Source organism: Ranitomeya variabilis, chromosome 4, assembly GCF_051348905.1.
Source record: "Ranitomeya variabilis isolate aRanVar5 chromosome 4, aRanVar5.hap1, whole genome shotgun sequence".
NCBI classification, from domain to species: domain Eukaryota; kingdom Metazoa; phylum Chordata; class Amphibia; order Anura; family Dendrobatidae; genus Ranitomeya; species Ranitomeya variabilis.
The window spans coordinates 699,756,668-699,780,587 of NC_135235.1; the positions used below are offsets into that span (position 1 = coordinate 699,756,668).

At 47.0% G+C, this 23,920-nt stretch overlaps 1 protein-coding gene across 3 annotated transcripts in view; it reads right to left on the reverse strand.

Moving 5' to 3' along the window:
* The window catches only part of LOC143766420 (uncharacterized), a 105,736-nt gene that overhangs the window by 2,275 nt on the left and 79,541 nt on the right, over positions 1-23,920 (reverse strand). The gene's annotated exons all lie outside the window — the stretch shown is intronic.

Here is a 23,920-nt window from a genome sequence, read left to right on the forward strand (position 1 = left end):
AGACTGTAAGTCCATCTAGTTCAACCCATTCTGCCTCCCTAATATGGAATAAAAAGGCACCAAACAATGTTATGTAGACTAAAATAATACTAATAAAAACTTCTACTCATCTCACAAAAAAACAAGTCACCCACTCAGGTCCATCATCTGTCAGTGGTAAAACAGAGGTTTCCACCATATTAGAGGCTCAAAGGCTCTTGAAAAGCAACATGGCTTCCATAAACCAATCCAGCAATATCCGCTCTTCCAAAGTCAAATCTCCCCCTCGCTTCTGGTCCTTGAATTGTGCCCAAATCAGATTTAGCATCCATGTATTTGTCATTTCTATAGTGAGAAGAGTGAGAAGAACCCAATTAATTTATTGTGTGTTTCTCCTGAAGCACAATCTGGGTGCTATGTGTTGGTTAATAAAAAAGGCAAATGTGCAATTTTCACTCTCCAACATCCACTGATTACAGATATTAACAAAGTGTCTTTGACGCCAAAATATTCCCTACTTCTAATGATTAATTAATTCAATGTTTTATTTCCCAAAATGGCAACACTTTATGGGAATTTCTACTGCTCTAGTTTTCTGCACGTTTGTCACAATAGGTTTTCTGCACATAGTGTGTCCCATCTCCTATGTGACCTGTTCCTGCAACGTCTGCTTCTGTCACCAGGAGTCGCCTTATTCATTCTGCAGGCAGCGCTGGTAATGGAAGAGACATGGGAACCAGGAAATTCAAGAGAATTTTGAAAATAATTTGTAAGGTCCACTTGTTTCCTATTATCCTTTGTGAAGAATTCCAAAATTATCACCTCATAAAGTGATACATGTCAGGGCCCTGATTAGGAACACAAAACTGGCGGGGGGACGAGGTTAACCCCTTTCTGCCATCGGACAGAATAGTACATCAGCGGTACGTCGGCAATAGAACCAGAGGTCTCCTAAAGACCTCTATGGTTGTTAATGCCAGATTGCTGTGAGCACCACCCTGTGGTCGGCGCTCAACGCAATGCTGGAATTCAGCTACATAAGGGCAATCTGAGCATCTCCCCTATGTAGCAGAGCCGATCAGGCTATGCCAGCTTAAAGCCTCCCATGGAGGCTATTGAAGCATGGCAAAAGTAAAAAAAAGTTTTAAAAAATATGAAAAAAATAAAAAATATATAAAGTTCTAATCACCCCCCTTTCGCACCATTCAAAATTAAAAAAAAACTACACTTATTTGTTATAGCCACGTTCAGAATCACCTGATCTATCAATAACAAAAGGGATTAACCTGATCACTAAACGGCGTAGCGAGAAAAAACTTAAAAATGCCAGAATTACGTTTTGTTGGTTGCCGCAACATTGCATTAAAATGCAGTAACGGGCGATCAAAAGAACGTATCTGCACCAAAATAGTATCATTAAAGACGTAAGTTTGGCATGCAAAAAAATAAGCCCTCACCCAACCCCAGATCACGAAAAATGGAGACGTTACGGGTCTCGGAAAACAGCGCAATTTTTTTTTGCTTTAGCAGAGTTCGGATTTTTTTTTACCACTTAGATAAAAAATAACCTAGACATGGAGAATGATAATGGCAGGTCAGTTTTAGCATTTAGTGAACCTAGAAAAAAAGCCAAACAAAAAACAAGTGTGGGATTGCACTTTTTTTGCAATTTCACCGCACTTGGATTTTTTTTTCTGTTTTCTAGTACATGACATGTTAAAATCAATGGTGTCGTTCAAACGTACAACTTGTCCCGCAAAAAATAAGCCCTCACATGGCCAAATTGATGGAACAATAAAAAAGTTATGGCTCTGGGAAGGAGGTGAGCGAAAAACGAAAAAGCAAAACCGAAAGAAAAAGGGGCTTAAACACTATTTTGGACACTAACTACTGTAGTCAAAAACTGATTATATACAACAACACATCTACTGAAATGATCAAACTCAACAGTCTTCATTAGTAAGAAATTAGTAAACAGAGGTGAAACCTCTCTGGGGTAATTACAGTTTGGGGCTCAGTGGCTCTTGGCAATCTAAACTATTGTAAATGACAATATTTTCTGTCAGAGGAATATCATGAAGAAATATTAGACATTTAAAGAGAACTTTTTATGATAGTGCAGAGCTAAGGTGTCAGATCTCTGGCATTTGGCAGAGGAAATGGAGACTTTTTTAAAGATACCAGGGAATAGAACACTCACATAAGTGAGGCAGACCGATCCCACCACAATGAAACCATCATACAGAATGAAACTAAAAAAAAAAAAATACAAATTAGACCTACTGGTAATTATACTTCCAGGAGTCCATCATGACAGCACCTCAGGAGGTAGTCCCGTGTATCCTCTAGGGACAGGAAACACACAAGAGGTTAAAATCCCCCCCTTTCCACCAAAACCAGGATGGATGCAACTCTATTTTATTTAACTCTTACACACAAATGTTAACTCACATTAGTTTCAAAGTTAAGGGGGGGGAATGTAATGGTGCGGCCATGATGGACTCCTGGAAATATAATTACCGGTAGGCCTAATTTGTATTTTCCCAGGATGTCCCTCATGACAGCACGTCAGGAGAAATACCAAATAAATGGCATTCTAGGGTGGGACCACTGCCTGTAGAACCTTTCGTCCGTAGGACAATTGAAGACCTGACATCACATCTAACTTATAATGTCTACAGAAGGTTGTTAAATTGGACCAAGTTGCTGCCCTGCAAATCTGGTCTATGGAAGCCCCTGTCCTTTCAGCCAAGGAAACAGAAACTGTTCCTGTAGAGTGGGCTTTAATTTTAAGCAGGGTATCTTTTTTCTCTGACTCATATGCTATTGCTATGGTAGACCTGAGCCACCTAGACAAAGTTAATTTAGAGGGTTTTTTACCCTTATTTTTCCCAGCATATTGCAAGAAGAGGTTCGAATCCTGCCTCCAAGAAGCTGTGATCTCTACATAGCGCATCAATGCTCTTCTCATGTCTAGTGTGTGGAACAGCATTTCCTTCTCGTTTTTTGGAAGATGACAAAGGTGGAAGAATAATCTCTTGGCTCAAATTTGACTCTGACACTATCTTCGGTAAAAAGGATGGGTCAAGCCTAAATATTAACCGATCCTCTAGGATCTGTAAGTAGGGATCCCTGACTGAGTGCCTGTAATTCACCCAAACGTTTCGCCGAGGTAACTGCCACCAGGAATGCCGTCTTCATAGAGAGGAAGTTGATGTTGGATTCTTATTGGGGCTCATGGGGGGATCTGCACAGGGTAATTAACACAAGATTTAGGTCCCAAGAAGGCACAGTTTCTCTGACTGTGGGTTAATCTGGTAATGGCTCGAGAGAACCTTGCTACCCAAGGGTGGTCCGCTAAAGTAAAGTCCATGAAGGCACTAAGGGCAGAGATCAGCACCTTCAGTGTGGTAGACTTTAAGCCCATCTCAAATCCCTCCTGGAGGAAGTCCAATATTCTGGGAATGTCTGGACAGACTGTGCTTGAAGTAGATTCGCCAACGTAAGAACAAAACCTCTTCCATATCTTGGAATAGATCGCTGATGTTATTGGTTTCCTACTCGCCTGCATAGTAGCTATCACCCTGTCTGACAATCCCCTGGAACTTAGGATCTTCCATTCAGGATCCAGGCCTTCAGGCACAGAAGACGATAGTGTTTGTGCCAGTGGGGACCTTGCAACAGCAGATCGGGTCTGTCTGGAAGTGGAACTGGATCTTCCAGAGTCATGCGGTGCAACATTGGAAACCAAATCCTCTTCGGCCAGAAGGGAGCTACCAATATCACTGTGGCCTTATCTTCTTTGATTTTTCTCAGTATTCTCTGTATGAGGGGAAAAGGAGAGAATGCGTACAGAAGACCTTCTTCCCAACTCTGAGATAGGGCATCTATGCTGTTGTGAACTCTATTTTTGGGCTCCCTCTAGTGGTCACTAGCGGTACTGTGTAGTGTTTTCTTTCTGCAGGTTGGCTGCATCAGCTGGTTCATTATCCTTGGTTGGTTTCCTATTTAACTCACCTGGATACTCAGTTCCTTGCCTGCTATCAATAGGAATTTCCTATTCCTCTGAGGGGAATTGATGCTATGCCATTGGCTGAGAATAAGCCTCAGTATTGGACGCAAATGACCATGTGCATGACTCCCGTACATCAGGAGGTGATTCGCTTTCTCGTTCTGCATAATTTGCATGATGTTGTCGTTTTGGGCCTGCCATGGCTGCAGGCTCATAATCCAGTTTTAGATTGGAAAGCTATGTCTGTGTCAAGTTGGGGTTGTCAGGGAATTCATGGCGATACTCCGTTGGTGTCTATTGCTTCTTCCACTCCTTCTGAGGTCCCTGAGATTTTGTCTGACTACCAGGATGTATTTGATGAGCCCAGGTCCAGTGCCCTGCCCCCTCATAGGGATTGTGACTGTGCTATAAATTTAATTCCTGGTAGTAAATTCCCTAAGGGACGACTTTTTAATTTGTCTATACCAGAGCATGCCGTGATGCGGAGTTATATAAAAGAGTCTTTGGAGAAGGGACATATTCGCCCATCCTCTTCCCCTCTTGGTGCAGGATTTTTTTTTTGTGGCCAAGAAGGACGGTTCTTTGAGACCTTGTATAGATTATCGTCTTCTGAATAAAATCACAGTCAAATTTCAGTATCCTTTGCCACTATTGTCTGATTTGTTTGCTCGGATTAAGGGGGCCAGTTGGTTCACTAAGATAGATCTCCGTGGTGCGTATAACCTTGTGCGCATTAAGCAGGGAGATGAATGGAAAACAGCATTTAATACGCCCGAAGTGTCATGATCCCCAATGGCAAGGGAACAGGGAAAAAACGGACAAGCTCTAGGAAGATGGTAACTAAGGTAACCGCGATGCTGAACCTACCACGCAACTAATAGTAGCCAGGGGGTGTTCCTAAGTTGGTTCTAGACACCTCGCGCCAGCCGGAGATCTAACTACCCCTAGAAGAGGAATACACAGACCTGGCTTGCCTCAAGGGAAACCCCAAAAGTCATAGTAGCCCCCCACATATAATAACGGTTAGATAAGAGGAAAACACAAACGCAGTATGAAAATAGATTCAGCACAGTGAGGCCCTCTGACTAAATAGCAGAAAATACAAAAGAGGACTTCACGGTTACCTCAAAACCCTAAATAGCCATCCTGAAATTACCTTAGCACCGTTATCAACTCATGACACCGGAGCGGCAATTTCAGCTCACTAGAGCTTCCAGCAGCACAAGAAACATAAATGCATGCTGGACAAAAAACAAATGTTCAAATGCCAAAGATTCAACTTAGCTGAATTGCAGACTTGGAGCAGGTAGCAAGTAACAGGAGAGCTCTGGTAACATTGATTGCCGGCGCTAGAGTGACTGGGAAGCCAGCCTAAGTAGGAAACTCCCAGTAGCCTGATGAAAACAGGTGCACTGAGGACCCAAGCCACAAGTCAGCCAGTACCACAAGTAGCCACCAGAGGGAGCCCAAAAACAGAATTCACAACAGTACCCCCCCCTTAAGGAGGGGGCACCGAACCCTCATGAGAACCACCAGGGCGATCTGGATGCGCCCTATGAAAGGCGCGGACCAAATCAGAGGCATGAACATCAGAGGCAGTCACCCAAGAATTATCTTCCTGACCATATCCCTTCCATTTAACCAAATACTGAAGTCTCCGTCTGGAAACGTGAGAGTCCAAAATCTTCTCCACAACATACTCCAATTCACCCTCCACCAGCACAGGAGCAGGAGGCTCAACAGAAGGAACCACCGGCACCTCATACCTCCGCAACAACGACCGATGGAAGACATTATGAATGGTGAAAGATGCCGGTAGGTCCAAACGAAAAGATACAGGATTAAGAATCTCCAAAATCTTATACGGACCTATAAACCGAGGTTTAAACTTAGGAGAAGAGACCTTCATAGGGACAAAACGAGAAGACAACCACACCAAGTCCCCAACACGGAGACGATGACCCTCACGACGATGACGATTAGCAAACTGCTGAGTCTTCTCCTGAGACAACTTCAAATTGTCCACCACATGACTCCAAATCTGGTGCAGTCTATCCACCACAGTGTCCACTCCAGGACAATCCGAAGACTCCACCTGGCCAGATGAAATACGAGGGTGAAACCCTGAATTGCAAAAGAAAGGGGAAACCAGAGTAGCAGAACTGGCCCGATTATTGAGGGCAAACTCGGCCAACGGCAAAAAGGCGACCCAATCATCCTGATCAGCAGACACAAAACACCTTAAATAAGTCTCCAAGGTCTGATTAGTTCGCTCCGTCTGGCCATTAGTCTGAGGATGGAACGCAGACGAAAAAGACAAATCAATGCCCATCCTGGCACAGAACGCTCGCCAAAACCTAGACACAAATTGAGATCCCCTGTCAGAAACGATGTTTTCCGGGATACCATGTAAACGAACCACATTCTGAAAAAATAAGGGAACCAACTCCGATGAAGAAGGCAATTTGGGCAAGGGTACCAAATGAACCATCTTAGAAAAACGGTCACACACCACCCAAATGACGGACATCTTCTGAGACACCGGGAGATCCGAGATAAAGTCCATAGAGATGTGAGTCCACGGCCTCTTTGGAATAGGCAAGGACAACAACAATCCACTAGCCCGAGAACAGCAAGGCTTGGCCCGAGCACACACATCACAAGACTGTACGAAGGTACGCACATCTTGAGACAGGGAAGGCCACCAGAAGGACCTGGCCACCAAATCTCTGGTACCAAAAATTCCAGGGTGGCCTGCCAACACAGAAGAATGAACCTCTGAGATGACTCTACTGGTCCACTCATCTGGAACAAACAATCTCCCAGACGGACAACGATCATGCCTATCAGTCTGAAACTCCTGCAACGCACGTCGCAAGTCTGGAGAGACAGCAGACAAGATCACTCCATCCTTAAGGATACCAGTAGGCTCGGAATCACCAGAGGAGTCAGGCTCAAAACTCCTAGAAAGAGCATCTGCCTTTACATTTTTCGAGCCCGGCAAGTATGAAACCACGAAATCAAACCGGGAGAAAAACAACGACCAGCGCGCCTGTCTGGGATTCAGACGCCTGGCAGACTCAAGGTAAATCAGGTTCTTGTGATCAGTCAAGACCACCACCTGATGTCTAGCACCCTCAAGCCAATGACGCCACTCCTCAAATGCCCACTTCATAGCCAAGAGCTCCCGATTACCGACATCATAATTTCGCTCAGCGGGCGAAAACTTTCGAGAGAAAAATGCACATGGTCTCATCACTGAGCAATCGGGACTTTTCTGTGACAAAACCGCCCCTGCTCCAATCTCGGAAGCATCCACCTCAACCTGAAAAGGGAGCAAAACATCAGGCTGGCGCAAGACAGGGGCAGAAGCAAAACGGCGCTTAAGCTCCCAAAAGGCCTCCACAGCCGCAGAGGACCAATTGGCAACATCAGCACCCTTCTTAGTCAAATCAGTCAAAGGTCTAGCAATACTTGAAAACCCAGTTATAAATCGACGATAGAAATTAGCAAAGCCCAAGAACTTCTGAAGACTCTTCAGGGAAGTAGGCTGCGTCCAATCACAAATAGCCCGAACCTTGACAGGATCCATCTCAACAGAAGAAGGGGAAAAAATATATCCCAAAAAGGAGATCTTCTGAACCCCAAAGATACACTTTGAACCCTTGACAAACAAAGAATTGGACCGCAAAACCTGAAAAACCTTCCTAACCTGTTGAACATGCAACTCCCAGTCATCCGAAAAAACCAAAATATCATCCAGATACACAATCATAAATTTATCCAGGTATTTACGGAAAATATCGTGCATAAAGGACTGAAAGACTGAAGGAGCATTAGAAAGGCCAAAAGGCATCACCAAATACTCAAAATGGCCCTCGGGCGTATTAAATGCAGTTTTCCACTCATCCCCCTGCTTAATCCGCACCAAATTATACGCACCCCGAAGATCAACCTTAGAGAACCACTTTGCCCCTTTAATACGAGCAAATAAATCAGTCAATAGTGGCAAAGGATACTGGTATTTGACTGTAATCTTATTCAACAGGCGATAATCAATGCAGGGCCTCAGGGAGCCATCCTTTTTACCCACGAAAAAAAAACCTGCTCCTAAAGGGGATGAGGATGGACGGATATGTCCCTTTTCCAAGGACTCCTTAATATACTCTCGCATAGCAGCATGCTCAGGCACAGACAGATTGAACAAACGACCCTTGGGAAACTTGCTACCAGGAATCAAGTCTATAGCACAATCACACTCCCTGTGGGGGGGGAAGAGAACCCAATTTAGGCTCCTCAAAAACATCAGAGAAATCAGACAAAAATGCTGGAATTTCAGAGGGAGTAGATGAAGCAATAGAAACCAAAGATGCTCCCCCATGAGCCCCCCGACATCCCCAGCTTAATACAGACATTGTTTTCCAGTCAAGGACTGGATTATGAGTTTGCAACCATGGCAGTCCAAGCACTAAGACATCATGCAAGTTATGTAGCACAAGGAAACGAATCACCTCCTGATGATCAGGAGTCATACACATAGTCACTTGTGTCCAGAATTGTGGTTTATTCCTAGCCAAAGGAGTGGAATCGATACCCTTCAGAGGGATAGGAACTTCCAATGGCTCTAGGCTAAACCCACATTGTCTGGCAAAGGACCAATCCATAAGACTCAAGGAAGCGCCAGAATCCACATAGGCATCCACAGCAATAGATGACAATGAACAGATCAAGGTTACAGACAAAATAAACTTAGACTGTAAGGTGCCAATAGCAAAAGACTTATCAGCCTTTTTTGTGCGTTTAGAGCATGCTGATATAACATGAGCAGAATCACCGCAGTAGAAGCACAATCCATTTTTACGCCTATAATTCTGCCGTTCACTTCTGGACAGAATTCTATCACATTGCATAATCTCCGGTGCCTGCTCAGAAGACACCGCCAAATGGTGCACAGGTCTGCGCTCCCGTAAACGCCGATCAATCTGAATAGCCATAGTCATGGACTCAATCAGACCTGTGGGCGTAGGGAACCCCACCATGACATCTTTAACGGCATCAGAGAGACCCTCTCTGAAATTAGCCGCCAGGGCGCACTCATTCCACTGAGTAAGCACTGACCACTTTCGAAATTTTTGACAATATATTTCAGCTTCATCATGCCCTTGAGAGAGGGCTATCAAGGCCTTTTCAGCCTGAATCTCCAAATTAGGTTCCTCATAGAGCAACCCCAGTGCCAGAAAAAACGCATCCACATTGAGCAACGCAGGATCCCCTGGTGCCAATGCAAATGCCCAATTCTGGGGGTCACCCCGCAACAAGGAAATAACAATTTTAACCTGCTGAGCAGGGTCTCCAGCGGAGCGAGATTTCAGAGAAAGATACAATTTACAATTGTGCTTAAAATTCAAAAAGCAAGATCTATCTCCAAAAAATTACTCAGGTATAGGGATCTTGGGTTCAGATATAGGAGCATGTATAACATAGTCTTGAATATTTTGAACCCTAGAAGCAAGTGTATTCAGGTCCGAAGCCAAACCCTGGATATCCATCTCTCAGCAGCTGAGATCTGAGCCATTCAGGGGTTAAGAGGAGAGGAAAAAAAAAACAGCAAACTGCAATTATGGCTAAGCAGAGTTTCAGAGCAAAAAAAAAAAAAAAAAAAGGTCAGAAACTTCTTTTCTTTTCTCTCCTTCTTCAGCCAATACATTCAGTGGCCGGCAATACTGTCATGATCCCCAATGGCAGGGGAACAGGGAAAAAACGGACAAGCTCTAGGAAGATGGTAACTAAGGCAACCGCGATGCTGAACCTACCACGCAACTAATAGTAGCCAGGGGGTGTTCCTAAGTTGGTTCTAGACACCTCGCGCCAGCCGGAGATCTAACTACCCCTAGAAGAGGAATACACAGACCTGGCTTGCCAAGGGAAACCCCAAAAGTCATAGTAGCCCCCCACATATAATAACGGTTAGATAAGAGGAAAACACAAACGCAGTATGAAAATAGATTCAGCACAGTGAGGCCCTCTGACTAAATAGCAGAAAATACAAAAGAGGACTTCACGGTTACCTCAAAACCCTAAATAGCCATCCTGAAATTACCTTAGCTCCGTTATCAACTCATGACACCAGAGCGGCAATTTCAGCTCACTAGAGCTTCCAGCAGCACAAGAAACATAAATGCATGCTGGACAAAAAACAAATGTTCAAATGCCAAAGATTCAACTTAGCTGAATTGCAGACTTGGAGCAGGTAGCAAGTAACAGGAGAGCTCTGGTAACATTGATTGCCGGCGCTAGAGTGACTGGGAAGCCAGCCTAAGTAGGAAACTCCCAGTAGCCTGATGAAAACAGGTGCACTGAGGACCCAAGCCACAAGTCAGCCAGTACCACAAGTAGCCACCAGAGGGAGCCCAAAAACAGAATTCACAACACCGAAGGCCATTTTGAGTACTTAGTGATGCCTTTTGGACTCTCTAATGCTCCTTCTGTGTTTCAGTCCTTCATGCATGACATCTTCCGAGAATATCTGGATAAATTTATGATTGTTTATCTGGATGACATTTTGGTCTTTTCTGATGATTGGGAGTCCCATGTGAAGCAGGTCAGGATGGTGTTTCAGGTCCTGCGTGCTAATGCTTTATTTGTGAAGGGCTCAAAATGCCTCTTCGGAGTACAGAAGGTCTCCTTTTTGGGTTTTATTTTTTCTCCTTCTACTGTGGAGATGGACCCAGTCAAGGTCCAGGCTATTCATGACTGGACTCAGCCTACGTCTGTAAAGAGTCTTCAGAAGTTCTTGGGTTTTGCTAATTTTTACCGTCGTTTCATCGCTAATTTTTCTAGCGTGGTTAAACCTTTGACGGATTTGACCAAGAAGGGTTCTGATGTGACTAATTGGTCTCCTGCGGCCGTGGAGGCCTTTCGGGAACTGAAGCACCGGTTTTCTTCAGCTCCAGTCTTATGTCAACCAGATGTCTCTCTCCCCTTCCAGGTCGAGGTTGATGCTTCTGAGATTGGAGCAGGGGCTGTTTTGTCGCAGAGAAGCTCTGATGGCTCTGTGATGAAGCCATGTGCTTTCTTTTCAAGAAAGTTTTCGCCTGCCGAGCGGAATTATGATGTTGGTAATCGGGAGTTGTTGGCTATGAAGTGGGCATTTGAGGAGTGGCGACATTGGCTCGAAGGAGCTAAACATCGTGTGGTGGTCTTGACTGATCACAAAAACCTGATTTACCTCGAATCTGCCAAGCGCCTGAATCCTAGACAGGCTCGTTGGTCGCTGTTTTTCTCCCGTTTCAACTTTGTGGTCTCATACCTGCCTGGTTCGAAGAACGTGAAGGCTGATTCACTTTCTAGGAGTTTTGTGCCTGACTCTCCGGGAGTTTCTGAGCCGGCTGGTATTCTCAGAGAGGGAGTGATTTTGTCTGCCATTTCCCCAGATTTGCGACGAGTGCAGCAGAAATTTCAGGCGGATAGACCTGACCGTTGTCCACCAGAGAGACTGTTTGTCCCGGATAGATGGACCAGCAGAGTTATTTCCGAGGTTCATTCTTCGGTGTTGGCGGGTCATCCTGGGATTTTTGGTACCAGAGATTTGGTGGCTAGGTCCTTCTGGTGGCCTTCCTTGTCGCGGGATGTGCGTTCCTTTGTGCAGTCTTGTGGGATTTGTGCTCGGGCTAAGCCTTGCTGTTCTCGTGCCAGCGGTTTGCTTTTGCCTTTGCCTGTCCCGAAAAGGCCTTGGACGCACATTTCCATGAATTTTATTTCGGATCTTCCAGTATCTCAGAAAATGTCTGTCATCTGGGTGGTGTGTGATCGTTTTTCCAAGATGGTCCATTTGGTGCCCTTGCCTAAGTTGCCTTCCTCCTCCGATTTGGTTCCTCTATTTTTTCAGAATGTGGTTCGCTTGCACGGCATTCCTGAAAATATTGTGTCTGATAGAGGATCCCAGTTTGTGTCCAGGTTTTGGCGGACTTTTTGTGCTAAGATGGGCATTGATTTATCTTTTTCGTCGGCCTTCCATCCTCAGACTAATGGCCAAACCGAGCGAACTAATCAGACGTTGGAAACTTATTTGAGATGTTTTGTTTCTGCTGATCAGGATGATTGGGTGACTTTTTTGCCATTGGCCGAGTTTGCCCTTAATAATCGGGTTAGTTCTGCTACTTTGGTTTCGCCTTTTTTCTGCAATTCTGGTTTCCATCCTCGTTTTTCCTCGGGTCAGGTTGAGTCTTCTGACTGTCCTGGGGTGGATTCTGTGGTGGATAGGTTGCAGCAGATTTGGAACCATGTGGTGGACAATTTGAGGTTGTCACAGGAGAAGGCTCAGCGCTTTGCCAACCGCCACCGCGGTGTGGGTCCCCGACTTCGTGTTGGGGATTTGGTGTGGCTGTCTTCTCGGTATGTTCCTATGAAGGTCTCCTCTCCTAAATTCAAGCCTCGCTTCATCGGTCCTTATAAGATCTTGGAAATCCTTAACCCGGTGTCTTTTCGTTTGGATCTCCCAGCATCGTTTGCCATTCATAATGTGTTCCATAGGTCTTTGTTGCGGAGGTATGTGGTACCTGTGGTTCCTTCTGTTGAGCCTCCTGCTCCGGTGCTGGTCGAGGGAGAATTGGAGTACGTGGTGGAGAAGATTTTGGATTCTCGTATCTCTAGACGGAGGCTTCAGTATTTGGTGAAGTGGAAGGGCTATGGTCAGGAGGATAATTCCTGGGTTGTCGCCTCTGATGTTCATGCTGCCGATTTGGTTTGTGCCTTCCACGCGGCTCATCCTGATCGCCCTGGGGGTCTTGATGAGGGTTCGGTGACCCCTCCTCAAGGGGGGGGTACTGTTGTGAACTCTATTTTTGGGCTCCCTCTAGTGGTCACTAGCGGTACTGTGTAGTGTTGTCTTTCTGCAGGTTGGCTGCATCTGCTGGTTCGTTATCCTTGGTTGGTTTCCTATTTAACTCACCTGGATACTCAGTTCCTTGCCTGCTATCAATGTATTCAGTGCTCTTCAGATTCCTTGTGATTACCTTGCTCCCAGCCTCTCCAAGACAAGCTAAGTTTTTGTCCGTTCATTTTTTGATTATCAGCATTCATCATGTTTCTTGTCCAGCTTGCTAAGATGTGATCTCCTTGCTTGCTGGTTGCTCTAGGGGACTGAGTTTCTCCCCCCACACCGTTAGTTGGTGCGGGGGTTCTTGAAATCTCAGTGTGGATATTTTGTAAGGGTTTTTTACTGACCGCACAGACCCCTTTACTATTTTCTGCTATCTAGTATTAGTGGGCCTCATTTGCTGAATCTGTTTTCACCCCTGTGTATGTGCCTTCTTCTTACCTCACCGTTATTATTTGTTGGGGGCTTCTATATCTTTGGGGATTATTTCTCTGGAGGCAAGAGAGGTCTTTCTTTCTCTCTAGGGGTAGTTAGTTCCTCAGGCTGGCTCGAGACGTCTAAGATTTTTAGGCACGTTCACCGGCTACTTCTAGTGTGTTTGGATAGGTTCAGATTTGCGGTCAGTCCAGTTTGCCACCTCCCTAGAGCTTGTCCTATGTTTGTTACTTAGCTGGAGTAATTCGTGATCCTCAACCACTAAGGATCATAACACTATGCCTTCTGGGCTGTCGGCTGTATTTATGGAGAAGAATCTTGCCACCTTCGCGTTCTTCCGGGTTGCAAACAGGTCTACACGCGGTGTTCCCCATCTCCAGGTCAGCTGGTGGAATACCTCTGGGTTCAGTTCACACTCTGAGGACCAAAGTTTCTCCCTGCTGAGATAACCTGCCGTTATGTTCTCGGAACCTTTCAAGTGCACAGCGGAGATGGACCGGACGTTTCTTTCTGCCCACTGAAAAATATTTTTGGCTAAGGTCTGCAGGAGTTGGCCTCCTTGGCGTCACAAGAAGGAAACTGCTGTGATATTGTCCGACAGGACTTTTACATGTCGATCTCGTACCGTGTCCTGACAGCATTGCAGAGTCTCCCATACAGCTTTTAGCTCTCTCTAATTGGAGGATCTTCTCCATTCTTCCGGGCCCCATGTGCCCTGTAGAAAACAACCCTCTACCTCTGCACCCCATCTGCTCAAACTTGCATCGGTGGTAATCCAGATGCAGGGGGAAACGATTCAAGACACTCCTCTTCCGAGATTGTCCTTGGATGTCCACCATGACAGGGAATGTTTTAGACCAGTGGGGACCGCTATCTTTTTGTCTAGGCCTGAGGGATGCCTGTTCCAGGATGCAAGGACTGCACTTTGAAGGCGTCTTCAGTGGGCCTGACTCCAACATACACTTGTGATGCAGGATGTCATCAGTCCTAAGATCCTCATGGCGTATCTGATGAAGCTCATCATCTTCCTCTGTAATGCACAGATCCTGCTTCTGATCTCCTCTTGCTGCACGTGGGGTAGGTAGGACATCCTGCGATGGGGATCAAGGAGGACCCCTAAGAACACCACCTGGGTCCCTGGATGTAAATCGGATTTTTCCCAGTTTATTTGCGACTCTAGGTCCTCCAGAACTTTTATAGTGCGAGATAGATGTTGTGTTAGGTGTACAGCCATGTCTGCTACCAGCAGGATGTCATCCAGGTAGGGGACCATGACTATTCCTTGTTTCCTCAGAAAGGCTGCCACCTCTGTCATTTTCGTAAAGATGCGCGGGGCTGAGGATAGGCCAAATGGGAGGCATGTGAACTGGAAATGATGGTTTGAATCGTAATGGTGTACAGCGAACCTCAGATATTGGCAATGGTCTGGGTGATTTGGCACATGATAATACACATCTCTTAGATTTAAAGTGCACATGATGTTGTCTCTCTCCATCAGTTGGATGGCAGATTTTATTGTCTCCATTTTAAATCTTTTGTATCTTACCCACTGATTCAGTGGTTTTAAATTTATGATGGTGCAATATTTGACTGAAGGCTTTTTTATGGAGAATAGAGAGGAGTAGTGGCCCTGATGAACTTCTACAATAGGTACCGGCTAGACCACCCCCAATTCTAAGAGATTTCTGACATCTCTCCAGAGCCTGCCTTGCGTGGAAAGGGATTGGGGTTTGGTGATGCAAAACCAATGGGGAGAGAGATGGGCAAAGTCTATCCTGTTACCTTCTCCTATGGTTTGCAGAATCCACTTGTTGCTGGTTATGGCCCCCACTCTGTGTTAAAAAACTGCAGTCTCCCTCATACTTTCCTGGTGTCAAGACCTTCTATGTGCGGTGGAGGAAGATTGGGTGACTTTACCCTTACCTCCCTTGGGGTAACTCCATCTGCCTGCCTTACCCTTTCCCGTAGAGTCCTGCCTAGAGGGCTGACGGGGCCCACGAAAGGAATTAAACCTTTAGTTTTTCCCTCCGGCAACCCCCTTTTGTCATCAGCGGCCCTCTCTAAAATGTCATCCAGTACAGGACCGAAGACGTATTCCTGAGAAAGGGATAGAGCAGAGCTTGCTTTTGGATTGGCTATCCCCGACCATGTTTTAAGCCATATGGCCTGCCGTGCCGAGTTGGATAGTACGTTACTTCTAGCCACAAATCTTACAGACTCTGCTGAAGCGTCCACCATAAATTGTGTCGCCATTTTTAACATGGGGATAGATTCTGCTATAACCTCTCTAGGGGTGTTGAATTTTATCTGGGTGGACAGTTGTCAATCCAGACGCACATGGACCTAGCTACCAAGGTGGTTGCTATGTTGGTGTTAGTAATCGCCACCATGGACTCCCAGCTTCTTCTCAACAGACCTTCTGCCTACCTGTCCATGGCATCCAATAGGCAGGAAGAGTCCTCAAATGGTATAGCGGTCTTTCTTGTCACTCTGGTGATAGTAATATCCACCTTTCCACCTTAGGGATTTCTTCCCATTGTTTGATTTCTGAAGGATCAAAAGGAAGACGGGCTTTAAAGTCACAAGGGATGACCAGGCGCTTCTCCGTATCTTCCCATTCTTCCAGGATCATGGCTCTAATATGCTGGTTGACTGGAAACACTATTTCTTTGTGTTCTGAGACCGCCGAACATCTCGTCCTGAACCGTGCGACCACTGTTTCTTCAATCTGCATGGTTGCTCTCACCGCTTTCAATATGATGTCCGTATCTTCGGATGAGAAAAAATACTTTTTCCTCTCCTTGGATGGCCTTTGGGATAAACATTCTTCCTCGGCTTCAGCTTCTTCCTCTGAGTAGTTCAAGTAAGGGTACGCTTCCTCTGAGGATTCCTCCATCTCCCATCGGGCTCTCTTGTGACGGGAGGTGATGCATCTGGCTGTGGCAGCACGAGATTAGCAACGGTGTTCTGGACTTCTTCCCTGATAGTGGCCCGCATACCCATCAGGAAGGACGCCTGTTCCTCTTTTAGAAAAATATTTAGAATTGAGAGTCCTCAGTGGTTGATACCTTTTAATGGCTAACTGAAAAGATGGTAACAAATTGCAAGCTTTCGAGACTACATACGTAGTCTTTTTCTATCTACTGGCTAACACGGTTCCAAGATATATTTCTTTCCTGTTCCTCTCTTAGGAATTTTGCAACACACTCTGGACATAATTGTTTTGTGTATGAGTCCGCTAATTTAGTGTTGCATGTCGGGCATCTCCACATCCTTTTCCGGGAAGAAGAACTGGATCTTAAGGGGGTCCCTTTATCCCAACACACAAAATGGAACATTTCCCCTTTAACTAAGTGACTACTAGCATGAGACAAAGCAGGCGCTATGGGGGCACTTACGCTGGCCATGGACTGCTCGGCTAGTACTTCTGAGCGAGATGGATTAACCTCCTTGGTTCAGACTGTAAATGCCAATTAGACACACAATACACAGGGTAAACCTAGTTATACCCTATGCCCATCGGGAGATATATAACTTATCGGTCCCGTAAAATTTACATAATTATGACCTACAAAAGATTGCATAAAAACCTCATCGTACAAAAAACGTATACATTTTATTTGAAACAATATTCCAACATTATAAAAACAACATTGATGGAGATAGTACCAAAATATAGGCACCACAGGCCAGAGGTACACTTATCACAAATTAAATCCCGCCACTTTTGTACATATAATGGTTGTTAGGGTAAAGAAATCTCTCATGCCGCACGGCATGATATACTATATTAACCCAAAATTTATCATAACATTGTGGCGCGATAGACAGGTATATATATATATATATACACAATATAAACCGTGACTATACCTCTGGTCTGATGCTGCCACCACCCCTATGCGCGTTTCAGCTACCTGTGCCTTCTTCTAGGGGAGTGGCATCATCAGATCCAGATTACATTTCATATCCCTGCTGACCAATCATAAGACTAAAAACAACGCCGCGTCATGGGATCGCCGCCTTCTTGCGGCGCATGCATCATCCACCCCAAAGAGGCCCGAGTCATCCCCGGCGTCACCAGGCAACACCGCCCACGGGAACGCCCACAAGGACGGTCACGTGAGCGCCAACCTGACCGAGACGCCGGCAACAACGCGCAGCCCCTCAGAAGCGAACGCGCACGCGCACAGGAGGAGATCACAGACGGAGCCAGCCACCATAATCATGTAAGTGTAGATAACAATAATCCACTAATCCCACAATACATCCATAATCGCTACAAATACAAATAGATACAAAACTCATTCGATTCATATAACAACCGTGGTAATGGCAACAAATAAATACAAAAATCATATGGATCAAATACCAACCGTGATGAATTATAAATAGCATTACATATAATTTTCAACACAAAAAACTATACAGACATTATAATAATATCACAATTGACCAATTACACAAAAATATATGTACCCTATGTGCATAGTGTATATAGTGCCAATACGTATATAAAAATATAATTCTTATTTATTAAAAACTTGAAACAGTTTATTATATCAATAAACATAATTAATACACCTATTATAAATATATTAATAGACCATAACTTGTAAAGTGCAGTGTGCTATAACAAGCGTGACGATGAGAAAAGTCTTCCTGTACTCCTCAACATCCATCCAAAGATTCATAAAGGGGATACAAACTGATGGCTGCAAATACAACAAATATAAAGTTAAAATCAGCAATAATTTAAAACACGATAAAATGGAAAGAACCAATGAAAGAACCAATAAAACCAACATAAAAATTAAAAAACGACCATTTAACCAACATAAATTTTTATGCAAGTACAATAGGCATAATAAACAACCGCACTTGTAGTGCAGGTTATTGTGTGCGTGATTTTAAACTTGCGTCCATCTGAAGACATAAAGTCCATTGCTGTATCCATATTAGGACACGCCACACACTTCCCACAAGGTGTACTACCCCATGGAGGCCTTGGTTGTTGTTTTTGCAATGGAAACAATTGGGGGCGCTCTTTTGGTGTGTAGTTGCTCCTAACTAATAAATCCCTCAAGTTCTTCGATCTTCGTGCCGTAAGTGAGGGTTTCTGAGACAAATATTGTTTTCAGCACTGGATCCGCCAGTAATACTGGCCAGTGCTTTTCCACACTTTCCAAAAGCTTCCCCCATTGAGAATTATAAGTTGTAACAAGTCTTACCTGATTACTTGCTGCCTTTTTATTGGAGGAATATAAGAGTTGGTGACGATCCATGTTCCTGGCTCTATTATATGCTTTTTTAATACTTCTCTTGCTGTAACCCCTCTCCAAGAACCTTGCTTTCATTTCTGTCGCTCGACACTCAAAGTCTTCCATGGTGGAACATATTCTTCTAATTCGAAGAAACTGACCCACTGGCACTGCATTTGCAGCGCCCCAGAGTCCTGGTCGTTGCAGTAATGTCGCTCTGCCGCTAAGGGGAGTGATGTTACGTCTGACTGCACTAAAGGAGTTCACCTGATCAGGTAACACTCACATTACACTTCACACTCCGGCCACCAGGGGGGGTGGTTCTATCTAGTAGGCCACTCCTCACACTCTGGTAAAACTGGGGGTTGGACAGGAAGACAGAGAGAAGTAACTGGGAAGAGCTAGTGAGAGGACCTGTCAGGGATGGGATCCTGGCAGACTCCTAAGAGCTGAACTAACCAGTGAACAACGGGAATACAGTAAAGAGGAATTAGGACCAGAAGGAGTCGTGCTGTTAGACCGAGGCAACATCCTTCTGAGGCGCAAACAGTCGGTGGCCGGAACGCCGAGCAAGTAAGAGACTCTAAGTACTACTGCAAACCACGGCCGGACAGCCAATTATAGGTTGGCTGTCTCACACAAATCACCTAAGCAGACAACGGAGGCAGCTGTGGGAGAGGGGCGACTCTAGGGTCCCGGAAGAACTCCAGGCCTACCCCGTCATACGGGTGCGTCCTACCATATCACCTGGGGGGACGGAGAGAACGAACACGAGAGACAGGCAGAATCAGTTGTGAGGACTATCCCGGGAGCTCAGCAGGGAAGAACTACAACACCCAGCGCTAGAAGGTAGACACTGATTCCCACCTGTAAAGGGAACTCCTGATGTGCCTTTGGACCGGCCGGTCTCTGACAGCCCTGTTGACAGCACTCTGGACTGAGGACTCTAAAACCTTCAGTAAAGAGGTAAAGAGACTGCAACCTGGTGTCCTCGTTATTTACTACGACCTACACTGCACCGCAACATCACCACCACCTTTCATTGGATGCCCCTCAGCAGGGTCACGGGCCGGGTCTAGCCACCGTGACAACCCCAGAGCAGAGACTCAGAGGCCCGGTACCAGGTACCCCTCGGCCCTGCGGCAGTGGGGGCGCTCCATTTTGGCGTCACGAACAGGATCTACTTAAGCCTGAAGAATCAGGTCATGTGTGCCTTGGAACTGTGATTTATTGTGCTTGGACTGTAACTTATTGCAAAGACTGTGCGTCGACAATTGCCGCCAAGAGTTCCCGCCACGATTCGCCATCGCAGTGTGCGGAGGGAGGAGCCACAGCTTCGTGGGCGGAACCGGCCAAAAGAAGCGCAGAACGAGAAAGCGCGGTAACGTGCCGATCCCGGAAGAGGAACCCCGATCTCCAGCAGGTTAGTGGAGGAACGGCCAGCCATGTCCGAGTCGGGAGGAGCGGAGGAGGAGGCCGCAACCGGGGATGCAGGGGCACCTCCGGGCCCCGCAGCGGGCGAAGCCGCGGCCCTAATACCACCACCGGCTGCCGCAGAACCCGCTGCCCCCAGCAGTCAGTTGGACACTGCCGCTACCACAAAGGCCATAATGCCCTTCTCTATGCCGTACCTGCCCGGAGCGGCCTGGCTCCCGCGATACTCCAGGGAGTCGCATACATTCACTGACTTCAAGGAAGGGCTCTGCAGCCTGCTCGAGTTCTATCCCCTGACAGAGCCTTAGAAGGTTCATATGATAACCGGCCAACTCTTTGGGGCGGCTCTGAGAGAATTGAAGTCCTGGCCCGCCGAGGATAATGGAACTGCACAGCAGATTTTCGCAAAGCTTAAAGCCACCTTCGAAACTCGCACTGCTACAGAAATTAAACTGACTTTCTATGGATGCAAACAGAGACCGCAGGATAGCTTACGGGACTATGCCCTTAATCTCCAGGAGGCGATGCGGGCTATTAAGCAGAGTGACCCCGGCAGCATGCAGGATGAGGATAAACTCCTGAAGGAGCGGTTCATTGAGGGGCTCCTGTGCAGTCACCAGCGGGGCCAATTGCACTTCTTGGCCATGCAAAATCCAGACTTGACTTTTGCGCAATTCAAAGATAAAGCTATCCAGGCATTGCAGGAGCGACAGCCCAGCCGTGCAGCACCTCCCCGGCGTCCCGCGCTCACATACCACCAGGAGGTGGCGTCGGATGCCCCAGTCGCCGCCGAGACCGATGCCCAGAGCCTAGAGGACGACTCCCCTGCAGGACTTCGCCTCCAGATGCAGGAGCTAACCAAGAGCGTTGCTGCCCTGGCCCGGATGGTGCAGTCCCTACAGGAGGCCCCCAAGGAGAAGATCCAGTTGGCCTCCAGACCAGAGGATGTCCCTTGGATGCGACAGAGGAGGACTCCGCCAACCAGAGGCCGGAACGACGATCGCTTCCACCGGGACGGACGACCCATCTGCCGCCGCTGTCACCAGGTGGGCCACCTTGCAAGGTACTGTCCTTTAAACGAGCAACCCCTGGGGCAAAGGGCCAACCCCCAGGAGTAGGACGGTCAGGCCCACAGCATTGGAGAACCAAGTACATTGGAGGATGACCAGTTCTCCCTGTAGTGGTTGATGGAATCCCCTTGAACGCTTTGCTGGACACCGGTTCTCAGGTGACGACTATACCTTACGTGCTTTATAGACGGTATTGGGAGGACACCGATATTACTCGTGGCCCTGACGATGATTTCACCATAATAGCCAGTAATGGTCAGCCATTGCCACAAGTGAGGTATAAGGAGGTCACCATCAAGGTGGGGCGGGTGAAATTGAAAGCCCAGGGGATTGTGATTGCTGATATTGACCGTCGAGAATGTAATCCCATGATGACTCTTGGTACTAATGTTATAGAAAATTGTCTTGCAGAAGTTATTGTTTTATTGCAGCAGGTGGCAGAAACCACTGGCCACAGTGAGCAACGTGCCCTGCAGAAGGAAATCAGAGCTCTGATGCAGAGACAGCAGGTAGAGCTGACTGGTGGTGAGATTGGTCGTGTCACTGTGAGTGACTCAAACCCCATCGCGATACCCCCCAGGAGTGAAATGTTAATATGGTGTCAGGCAGCCATAGGCCTCAGGGGAAAGGACTACCAGGCCTTGGTAGAACCCGTATATTCAGACAATAGGCCTACTATTCTGACAACCCGGGGGGTGGTCGACGTCCGCCAGGGGAGAGTGCCCGTACGTGTCCTCAATTGTGGGGAGGAAGAGGTTCACCTCACCAAGTATGCCACGCTTGCCAAATTGTTCACTGTTAATAATAGTGTGATACAGACACCTGAACCCTTGGTCCCGTCAAACGTGGCGGAGGACAACGGTTCTGCAGAGCACTCGAAAGACTGGTGTCGGGAATTGCATGTGGGCACTGACTTCACCCCATCCCATCAAAAACAGGGGGCCTACAGGGTGGTACACGAGTACGAGCAGGTATTCAGCAAACACCCCTTAGATTTTGGGCAGGTGAAAGGGATCCAACACCATATCCCCACGGGAGATCACCGACCCACAAGAGAGATATCGCCCTGTACCCACAGCTCATTACCAGTGTGCCAAGGACATGTTGCGGGAAATGAAGGAGGCTGGGGTGGTGAGAGACAGCTGTAGCCCCTGGGCAGCTCCGTTAGTCCTTGTTAAAAAGAAAGATGGTACAATGAGAATGTGTGTTGATTACAGGCAGTTGAATCGCATTACACATAAGGACGCATACCCACTGCCCAGGATAGAGGAGTCTCTGGCTGCCTTAAAATCTGCTAACTACTTCTCTACCTTAGATCTCACCAGTGGGTACTGGCAGGTTCCTGTAGCGGAGGCGGACAAAGAGAAGACGGCCTTCACGACACCAATGGGTCTCTGCGAATTCAATTACATGCCCTTCGGATTGTGCAATGCTCCCGGGACGTTCCAGAGGATGATGGAGTGCTGCCTGGGACACATGAACTTCGAAACTGTGCTGCTGTATTTGGATGATGTCATTGTCTTCTCTAAGACCTACGAAGACCATCTGAAGCACCTGGCCGAGGTGTTTGAAGCCCTGTCCAACTTTGGCTTAAAGGTGAAACCATCCAAGTGTCATCTGCTGAAACCTAAAGTGCAGTACCTGGGCCATGTGGTGAGCGCTGAAGGAGTGGCCCCAGACCCCGAAAAGGTCACGGTGATCAAGGACTGGCCAAAGCCCAGTGACCTTCACGAAGTTCGGCAGTTCCTCGGGCTGGTAGGCTATTACCGGAGGTTCATTAAGGACTTTACCAAGAAGGCCGCACCCTTGCAAAACCTGTTGGTGGGCCAACCAAAGAGGACCAAGGGGAGGAACACCCCCTTTGATTGGAACGAGGAGCTGGAGGGATCCTTCACTTGTTTGAAGTCGGCACTGACGGGAGAAGAGGTACTGGCTTACCCCGAATACGACCAACCGTTTGTGCTGTACACAGATGCCAGCAATGTGGGGTTAGGAGCCGTGCTGTCCCAGGTCCAGAAAGGCAAAGAAAGGGTGATCGCTTACGCCAGCAGGAAACTCCGTCCCACGGAAAGAAACCCTGATAACTACAGTTCCTTTAAGCTGGAATTCCTTGCCATCGTCTGGGCAGTGACAGAGAGGTTCAAACACTACCTGGCCTCCGCGAAATTCACCGTCTTCACGGATAACAATCCGCTAACGCATCTGGATACTGCTAAACTCGGGGCCTTGGAACAGCGGTGGATGGCCCGGCTGTCCAACTATGATTTCACCATCAAGTACCGGGCAGGACACAAGAATGCCAATGCCGATGCCTTGTCCCGAATGCCCAATTTGCCAGAAACAGAAGAAGACCCGGAGGCACTTGAAGAGGTGGAGCTGCCTGCATTCCATCGCCCCAAAGCCACTCAGAACTCTCATCATGTGAAGAACAGGCACAGGAACCAACTGGATGCCACGCTGAATCCCCTGCCCCATCACGGATGGGCGGAAACTCAGGATGGTGACCCCGCGGTCCGTCGGGTGAAAGAGCTCTTGACGCAGGCAGGGTTGCATCCCGGCCCAGATGATCCACAAGAAACCCAACAGCTGTGGAAGGGGAGAAGCAAACTGTTTATCCATGATGGCAAGCTGTGCAGGAGGAGCATCGACCCACGTACTCATGAATTGGTGTGGCAGATAGTGGTGCCAAGGCGAGATGCGCCCATGGTTCTGGGAGCCTACCACGATGGAGCCGGACACTTCGGATGGAGGAAGCTAGAGACGCTACTCCGAGGGAGGTTCTATTGGATTGGTATGAAGAGAGCCATTGAGAAGTGGTGTCGGGAGTGCGGTCCATGTAGCCTGCGCAGGA